General features: G+C 34.2%; 1 long non-coding RNA gene across 2 annotated transcripts; it reads left to right on the top strand.

Annotated features, from left to right (window-relative positions):
• Nucleotides 1–218: 218 nt before the first annotated feature.
• Nucleotides 219–3,039, top strand: LOC149923309 (uncharacterized). 2 transcript variants are annotated; one of them, XR_016477206.1, is made up of 4 exons: nucleotides 219–1,681; nucleotides 1,754–1,828; nucleotides 2,429–2,519; nucleotides 2,687–3,039. It is a non-coding gene; the product is annotated as an uncharacterized LOC149923309 (long non-coding RNA). The 2 variants fall into 2 exon arrangements; XR_016477205.1 differs by having other exon boundaries at nucleotides 219–1,828.
• The last annotated feature ends 6,193 nt before the right edge of the window (nucleotides 3,040–9,232 follow it).

Here is a 9,232-nt window from a genome sequence, read left to right as displayed (position 1 = left end):
AGGTCAATAGGTTATCTATGGCGGTGACACGATGTTATGCAAACAGCCTACCCGTCATAGTGAATGTCGAGTTGGTTGGTTTTCGCCGACAAACACTTTCGGGCCCCCTAAGGGTAGCGTAAAATAGCGGGCGGTCATCGGTAAAAGTGTTTTGGGAAAAAAAGAGCAGAGTGTATACAAATTATAAGGTTTTATTTATACATTCAAAGTTACAGTACATTAAGCGGATGAAAACGTTTAAAGATAAAACAATTTATTTTTAATATATTTATGGTTGGTAGATACCATATTAAACAAATTGTAAAAGTTAAATACACAAAACATATTTTGGTTGGCCACTGTTTCTTTAAAATCTTCAATAATTTTAAATGCTGTTACGTAATTGGACGCGTAGCGGACAACGGTATCATACCTTTCATGTTCATCCGATAGAAATAAATTGTTGGGTGCACATGGTTCTTTATACAATATTTCGTAAATTTTACGATAATTATCGGTTATAACGTAACCCATTAATTCAAAGAGTTTTTGGTTCACTTTAAGGAGTTGAATGTGCGAATTAATGAAATATTTGAGTCTGTCCAATTCTCGAGTTTCCGGCGCTTTGATTACGACCGACGCTTCGGATATCGTACTCTGCAAGGTTAATTCTTTTTGGTCAGACATGGCGGCGGTCACTAGCGCATCAGATAGCGGGAACGGTGATCGAAAGGGCAACCTTTGTGGATCATTTATTTGTTCCCAGTGCCCGTATAAATCGTCCCAGGCGCGCGAAGACATCTCAAAGACCTGGTGTGTGATTTTATTGCATAGAGCTACAGATATATCGAGCTCAGACGTAAAACCCGTAGTAACGAAAAGCTCGGATGAAAGTGAATACCGAGGGTTAATGTTACGCTGAGTCGGATCAAATTTAGACATTTTAGTAGACCCAGGAACGTTATCTACACAGCTTCGTTTAGACATGATGCTCGAGAAACGGTTTGTAGTGTACTGCCGATGGATGACGGGGATGAATCCCTTATATAGCGATAATAATTTGATGACGTAATCAGGATGACGTAATGGGTTGACTCAATGACTCACGCGATTAGTCAAATTTTGCGGTGTTATGTGTATAGCGACGGCCATATTGGTAAACCAAAGAGATAGAAATTCTACAAGTCCCATTAAAAGTAAAATCAACGCGATTAGTAATGCGTTTTTAGGATTGTTCGCGATAAGGCGAGTAACGGGAAAGGCGGGATCGTCCCTATTCGGTAGGGCTGGTGGAATCATCTGACATGATGTTATGCAAACAGCCAGTAGCTATAAACCCGAGTAATGGGCCCCCTACGGCATCTGTCAAACACTTTTTTCCACGTGCGAGTGGTGTTATGAAATAAATCCAAATAGTTCAATGGGTCGAGCCTTTTGTGTATCAATTCATAACTATTTTCACCGACAAACACTTTCCCCGTGTAACATTATTTTCAATCACTTTTACGATGCGCAAAGCTATCCGTCTTACGGAATATCGGCCCTAAGGGGTAAAGGGTAGATAGAGGATGGCCCTTGCCCCCAGCGCGTAAAATAGACACAGCGGGTGTCCCCTCTCGCTAGCTAAAAGTGTCGTTTTTACATCAGGTGTGGATTCTTCGCGCTAAAATGGTTATAACAAACGATTGTTCCCACCAAAAATGTAAAATCCATCTCCGCTGTTCTCGGATGAGGACGTAGCCATTTAAGTTTTTATCAATTTTTATATTTTTAGCTTGGCGATGTATTCCAAAATTAAATGGTAACCACGTATGCGTTACAATTTCAAGATGCAAGATACTCGAGAATGGTAAAATAGTCTATATTTAAAGTTAAAATGCGAAAACTATATTTGTATAGTCGAAATTTATTTTAACGTATTAAAATAAAAATTCATCTTTCTGACAAGAGTCTTACCCATCATACATACACCATCTAATCTGGAATCTATGTTTAACAATTGGAGGAATTCGTGTTTACGATAGGCTCTTTTTTAACGTAACTTAGTACATTAATTGAGTATTTTGAAATATTTTAATATCGGAATTTTTTTTGATGTATTAAAAGTAGAGTTAAGATGCTTTTATAGTATTTTCTATGTATTAGCATATCTGAACTTGCGGTTCAATTTTGGGTACATGGACCACTTACACGCTAATGATATTCAAATGAAGTTTAAAAATATTTCCATTTGAACGAGTCCCTCTTTTTATATCAGCAAAGTACTGAACGATTCTATCTTATGGATTTAAATAGTTCTAACAATAGTACAACTACAACATTTGAGAAAGACACTTTTCCCATTGTGAAAGTGGAATACAAAATAAGAATCACTTCAATTTAAAACGCACTTTAAATTTAAGTATAGACTATTTTACCATTCTCGAGTAACTCTTTTTTTCTTTAAAAGCTGAAGAAATATTAGAAACGACATTAGTGATCAATTAATTGTTTCCGAGTATGACAGACGATTTTTGATATTAAAGAGTCATTTTTCAAAAGTAAGATTGTTTTCGGTTATTTTTTTTTAAAGCTAGCTTAGAAATCACATTATTTTTATATATAATTATTTAGTTGTAATGTTAATTCTTAATTACTGGTAGCCTTCACTAGAAACTATTATAAGAATTATATATGAATTTATAACCAAGCGTGTATTTACCACTAGTGAATGCAATATCAGTCGAAGAATTGAAGAAAGACGGAATCACGTCATTATTAAGAACTGCCCTCACAAAGTAAACTTGGGTAAAGTAGAAGCGGAAATTGATAAACAACGAGTCCGCGCAGAAGCCGTTGCTCGATCGGGACTACCATCGCATCTTTTTGGAAATTTGACAAGTGCTTGGGTGGAACAAATGAAAACCCCTAAACGAATAAACAAAGATATAGAACTTAGACCATGGCAGAAAAGTTTATTGGAACATTTAATTCTCTCAGACAGAAAAATAATATTTGTAATAGGAAAAGATGGAAATGAAGGAAAATCGTGGATGTTAAATTACTTGAAATCCCGTAAGCCCGACTTTGTACATTGTCAATTGAAAAAAGTTTGCTCTGGTGTGAACCACTTTTTCTTTAACACCTTGAGAAGTATAAAAATATGCGACGAACACTTGGCAGTATTTGAAAGTTTAAAAGATGGTGAAATTGTTAGTACGAAATATAATTGTGTGAGTATAAATATTAGTACTCCAAATGTAGTTTGTGTTTTTGGAAATTATATGCCTGAATCTTACGGTTTAAGTTCTGATAGAATTGTACGATTTTATATAAAAAATAATTATTTATGTAAAAATTAATTATGAAATATGTATAGTAGAAATGTTAATATAAAATTTGCATAATTGAGGACGTGTGAATATAAAAATAGTAAACTTAAGGTTGTTTGTGTTTAATTCCCGATTTTTTTGGTATATGTTCATATTATAGCCGTCCTCAGGTTATCTATATAAAAACAAATGGTTGTACAAAAAAATGAAAAGAAAGAATAATAAAATTGTTGATTTAAACCAGAAAAGGTATGTCGGTCAAATGTTTGAGTTTTCTTAAATTTATTTCATATACATTTCTACATGTTTTTATTTCACTGTAATAAAGTCTCTAACACTTATGAATAGATAATTGTATAATTGATTTACAAGTTATTAGAGTTAGAAATTTAGTCTTAGCAATTGTTTTTTCACGCTTTATTTAAGTCAAGCAATAACATTTTTAAAAATGAAAGCTGTTAAACGAAATAAAATAAGCATTTCTGAACTTTTTATATTAATTATGTTTTATTATTTATAACGATATGGATTTCAATACATTTGAAGAAGCGAGTAAACTCAGCTTATCAGACTTGGGCAAAGTGGTTTTTAATTGATGGTGTTATATAATAAAATATACTTCAGCTTTTGAATAAGATTTTTTTCTATCCAACCGATATCCTTTATATAAAAGCTGAAGTAATTAATCCATTCAATTCAACAAGCATTAAAAAACCCGGTTCAAGTCAGAATAGCTGTGCAAAGTACTAATAACGTAGAAAATGTTTTTGGGGGTTCCATTGACCTGATGAAAAATTTTCATAAGATAAAGTTACTGGACTGATGGAAGCTTCAGTGTTTTCAGAGCGAAGTCTTAATTGCATATTCTAAGTTTTTTTAAAAACAAGTTTATTTCTAAAAATGAAAAGTACATGTTTTATCGGGGGCAAACTTTTTCCGTGTGAATGGAGAAATGATAATTAAAGAGTTAGCTATTTACGATACGGAAACGGAGAAGCATAACGTCTGGACCTTTAAACCACCATATCCATATTCCAGTCTTACGGAAGACGATAAATGGCATTGTAGATGGTTGTATTGGAACATTTGTGATCTCCGTTGGGACGACGGACAGGAAGACTACAACAGCCTAGGAGCCATCGCGAATTATATAAAAGAACAAGGGTTAAAGTTTTTTTTTGGAAAGGTTTAGTAAAGGCCAAAGTTTTATCGGATTTCATAGGAGTTAACGTCAAGAACGTCGAGGATTTAGACTGTCCTACCATTCTTTGTATAAGTGCTCCTAAACATTGTCATTTTCACCGTGACCCTAATAATTTCGCCGTTGTGAAATCTCACAAAATCGCTGTGTGGTACCGAAAAATCGTGTGTAAGAAAATATAAGTCGTTTTAAGATTATTTTTGCTACTTTTTCATCACATTGGTTTTACGTTATGTCTGTTTTCTAAAATTACGTTTCTTAAATAGCGTAACGTATTAAAGTTGAATAAAGAGTTTTTCATTTTATTTTAATTTTAGTGTTTTTATAATATCTTTCTGACTACATGTGTATTGTTTAACTTCTTTCATTTTTAAAAATGAAATTGCTTGATTTAAATAAAGCGTGAAAATTATTAGTTTCGAAATGATATTTACAAATCTTATCCAATCTAAAGTCCATCGTTCGGGTATTAGTAAGTATTTCATACAAACTAACTTAATTCAGTATTTTTAGAAGTGAAGAGAAAACACATTGTGAAAAACCAAATGAAAAGAGACTTTAAACGGTTTTAAAAATCTTAATATATATATTTAAAAAATCCAACGTTTCGGCAGTGTAGCATATGAAAGTATTAAGTTTCAAAAAGTGCATTTAAATTGAAGTGAGGCCTATTTTGGGATTCCCCTTGTTCCTCCTTCTTTCATCTCAGCATGTTTCCCCTTTTATCATGGTTTCTCTCCAAAAAATAGCCAAAAATCTTAAATCAGTAGGTCTCGCTCCTATTTATCTTCCACCATCCCAAATTGTCAGCTTTATTATGTAATAACAAAGAACCAACAAGGCCATCATTTATAAAATCTCCCGTGCTTGTGGTGATAATTACATTGGGCAATGCCGTAGCCCATTTCTTCAAGGGCGTAAAGAGCCCCAAAAATATAAACAACCCGTACAATAATTCTCCCCTTAACGAACACCTTCGTGTTTTTGGGGCCATAATGCTAGGTGGGGCTCAATAGATATACTAGCTCGACCCAAAATTATATAAAACAAATTTTAATGTACGCGAATCCATCGAAATCTAAAAAAATAAATCTGCGCAATGTTTAAACCGTGACTATGGTCCCTTTAACTTATACACGTTTTCTCCACTTTTTAAATGTTTTATGGACCTCACCCTCTCACACAGACAACAAACCAATTCCTCCTCTCGCAGAATCCACCCATTCAGACCATAGTAGCCTCGAGCGCGAACGAAGATATCGAGCCCATATAACACTTCGACGGGGGTCGACTCGCCTTTGAGAAAAAAACGCTCGCGGCTAAAGAACAGTGGCATCCACTATATGTATGCATAAATATTTTTTCGTCCCAAAGTTTTACCATCGTACTGTCAGACTTGTAAAAATCCCATGAAGAAGGAGGAACAGTTCCTCCGAAACGTTCGATTTTTTAAATAAATATATTGTGAATTTTAAAAACGGTTAAAGTCTCTTTTCACTAAGTATTTTATATATTTGAATATCGGAATTGTATTTCGTTGCGTTAAAAGTAGAGTTTAGATGTATAGTCTTTTTAAGTAATACTCGTGATATAGGGTCAAGTACCAAGCATATTTAAGTACTACAATGATATTAAATTAAAGTTTAAAAATATTTCCATTCTACGTTACTTTAACAACGAATATTCTATGACGTCAAAACACTCAAATCCATGTTTCAAATTCAAATTAACCGCGCAAAACACTTAAATCTATGTTTTCATTTGATTTTTAAATTAACCGCGACGCGCCCCCAGACCGCGCCCCCCCGAGAAATCCGCGCCCCAGACCGCGCCCCCCAGGGGAAATCAGCGCACGCGCGCCGCCTTGAAGTTACGTTAACTGTGTGAGTTGAAACATCTGTATAGCTTGTTGAGATAGCTATAGTCGACTGATATGTGTTCAGCATGTCTTATGGGAAACCAAAGTCATTTTAAAATTTGTTTCAGCTTCATTTTTAAATATATATAATTAAACAAAATAAAAGAAAGAAATAAAAAATATAAAAAACATAGGTTGAAATTAGGGTCGTTGTCGGAATTCGCGAACATATAGGGTCTTCTATCTAAGTCGATACCACCCTTGAGGTCGGGGATGGTTAACTTTTATTCACTAGATAAAGCTCTCAAAATTATTCGTAAAATTTTTTGATCAAGTAATTTATATTTCTGTATTATCCGATTACGCGCTCTATCTGTTTGTATTTGGATTTTTTAGCCATTTCTATCAGGGTTGAAAAGGAACGAGTGGGCTCGAAAAAGCTTCCCCAATATTCTTTTTAATAAAAGTGTATTTTAAACCATGAAGTATCTGTCTCTATAGTATATTACTTACTATTTACTAGTTTAAATTAACCATGGTTAAATTTTGCGTTTAGTCATTACTTACTATTATCATTAAACTACGTTAGTCATAACTTACTATTATCGTTTAGCTACGTTAGTCATTACATATTATTATCGTAAACCTCCACGAGAGCTTTAACAATTTAACGGTATACGTTTTCGACAATACGACAAGTTCGCATTAACTTACGATGGACGACGTTACCTTTTTTTGGTATGAACGAATCTTTTCTCTGTCACTCAGGAAAAATAAATTCCGTTTTAAAACTTTATTGAAACAGGTCTGCTCGTAACTTCAAACAAAACTAACTCGGTTTGGAATTATTCACAAAAACGGGATACTAAAATATTCAGTGGATTAATTAGCGATACAATCTAACTAATCTGAAGTTTCAAGTAATGAAAGTGCAATATGTGTAGGTACAAATGTTCTTATGACGGTTAGATTTATTTATTTATTTAGTTATTTATTTAAGAGACATACCTACGAAGCCGGAACGACTTACATGTAGTCATCACGATATGTGCTTTAGCTGATTGATTGAATGATTAACGCGATATTTTGCAGCGATGTTAATGTAACTGCATGGCGTTAACCGACTCATTGTTAAATACCTTGTTTATATACATTATACAGAGATGCTAATATATTAATGGTAAGTTGCGAAAATCACAGTGCGCGTAAATTAGTAAAACAATATAACATAGTGAACAAGTTGGCCTGAACACAATATGTTGATATACGAAGCCCTCCCCACCTCGCCGTAGCCAGGGGCGGCGCGCGTGCGCTGATTTCCCCTGGGGGGCGCGGTCTGGGGCGCGGATTTCTCGGGGGGGCGCGGTCTGGGGGCGCGTCGCGGTTAATTTAAAAATCAAATGAAAACATAGATTTAAGTGTTTTGCGCGGTTAATTTGAATTTGAAACATGGATTTGAGTGTTTTGACGTCATAGAATATTCGTTGTTAAAGTAACGTAGAATGGAAATATTTTTAAACTTTAATTTAATATCATTGTAGTACTTAAATATGCTTGGTACTTGACCCTATATCACGAGTATTACTTAAAAAGACTATACATCTAAACTCTACTTTTAACGCAACGAAATACAATTCCGATATTCAAATATATAAAATACTTAGTGAAAAGAGACTTTAACCGTTTTTAAAATTCACAATATATTTATTTAAAAAATCGAACGTTTCGGAGGAACTGTTCCTCCTTCTTCATGGGATTTTTACAAGTCTGACAGTACGATGGTAAAACTTTGGGACGAAAAAATATTTATGCATACATATAGTGGATGCCACTGTTCTTTAGCCGCGAGCGTTTTTTTCTCAAAGGCGAGTCGACCCCCGTCGAAGTGTTATATGGGCTCGATATCTTCGTTCGCGCTCGAGGCTACTATGGTCTGAATGGGTGGATTCTGCGAGAGGAGGAATTGGTTTGTTGTCTGTGTGAGAGGGTGAGGTCCATAAAACATTTAAAAAGTGGAGAAAACGTGTATAAGTTAAAGGGACCATAGTCACGGTTTAAACATTGCGCAGATTTATTTTTTTAGATTTCGATGGATTCGCGTACATTAAAATTTGTTTTATATAATTTTGGGTCGAGCTAGTATATCTATTGAGCCCCACCTAGCATTATGGCCCCAAAAACACGAAGGTGTTCGTTAAGGGGAGAATTATTGTACGGGTTGTTTATATTTTTGGGGCTCTTTACGCCCTTGAAGAAATGGGCTACGGCATTGCCCAATGTAATTATCACCACAAGCACGGGAGATTTTATAAATGATGGCCTTGTTGGTTCTTTGTTATTACATAATAAAGCTGACAATTTGGGATGGTGGAAGATAAATAGGAGCGAGACCTACTGATTTAAGATTTTTGGCTATTTTTTGGAGAGAAACCATGATAAAAGGGGAAACATGCTGAGATGAAAGAAGGAGGAACAAGGGGAATCCCAAAATAGGCCTCACTTCAATTTAAATGCACTTTTTGAAACTTAATACTTTCATATGCTACACTGCCGAAACGTTGGATTTTTTAAATATATATATTAAGATTTTTAAAACCGTTTAAAGTCTCTTTTCATTTGGTTTTTCACAATGTGTTTTCTCTTCACTTCTAAAAATACTGAATTAAGTTAGTTTGTATGAAATACTTACTAATACCCGAACGATGGACTTTAGATTGGATAAGATTTGTAAATATCATTTCGAAACTAATAATTTTCACGCTTTATTTAAATCAAGCAATTTCATTTTTAAAAATGAAAGAAGTTAAACAATACACATGTAGTCAGAAAGATATTATAAAAACACTAAAATTAAAATAAAATGAAAAACTCTTTATTCAACTT

Source organism: Leiobunum rupestre, chromosome 11, assembly GCF_980474605.1.
Source record: "Leiobunum rupestre chromosome 11, qqLeiRupe1.1.hap1, whole genome shotgun sequence".
Taxonomy (NCBI): Eukaryota; Metazoa; Arthropoda; class Arachnida; order Opiliones; family Sclerosomatidae; genus Leiobunum; species Leiobunum rupestre.
The sequence above is the reverse complement of the archived record's forward strand: the minus strand, read 5'-3'. Positions and strand labels throughout refer to the sequence as shown.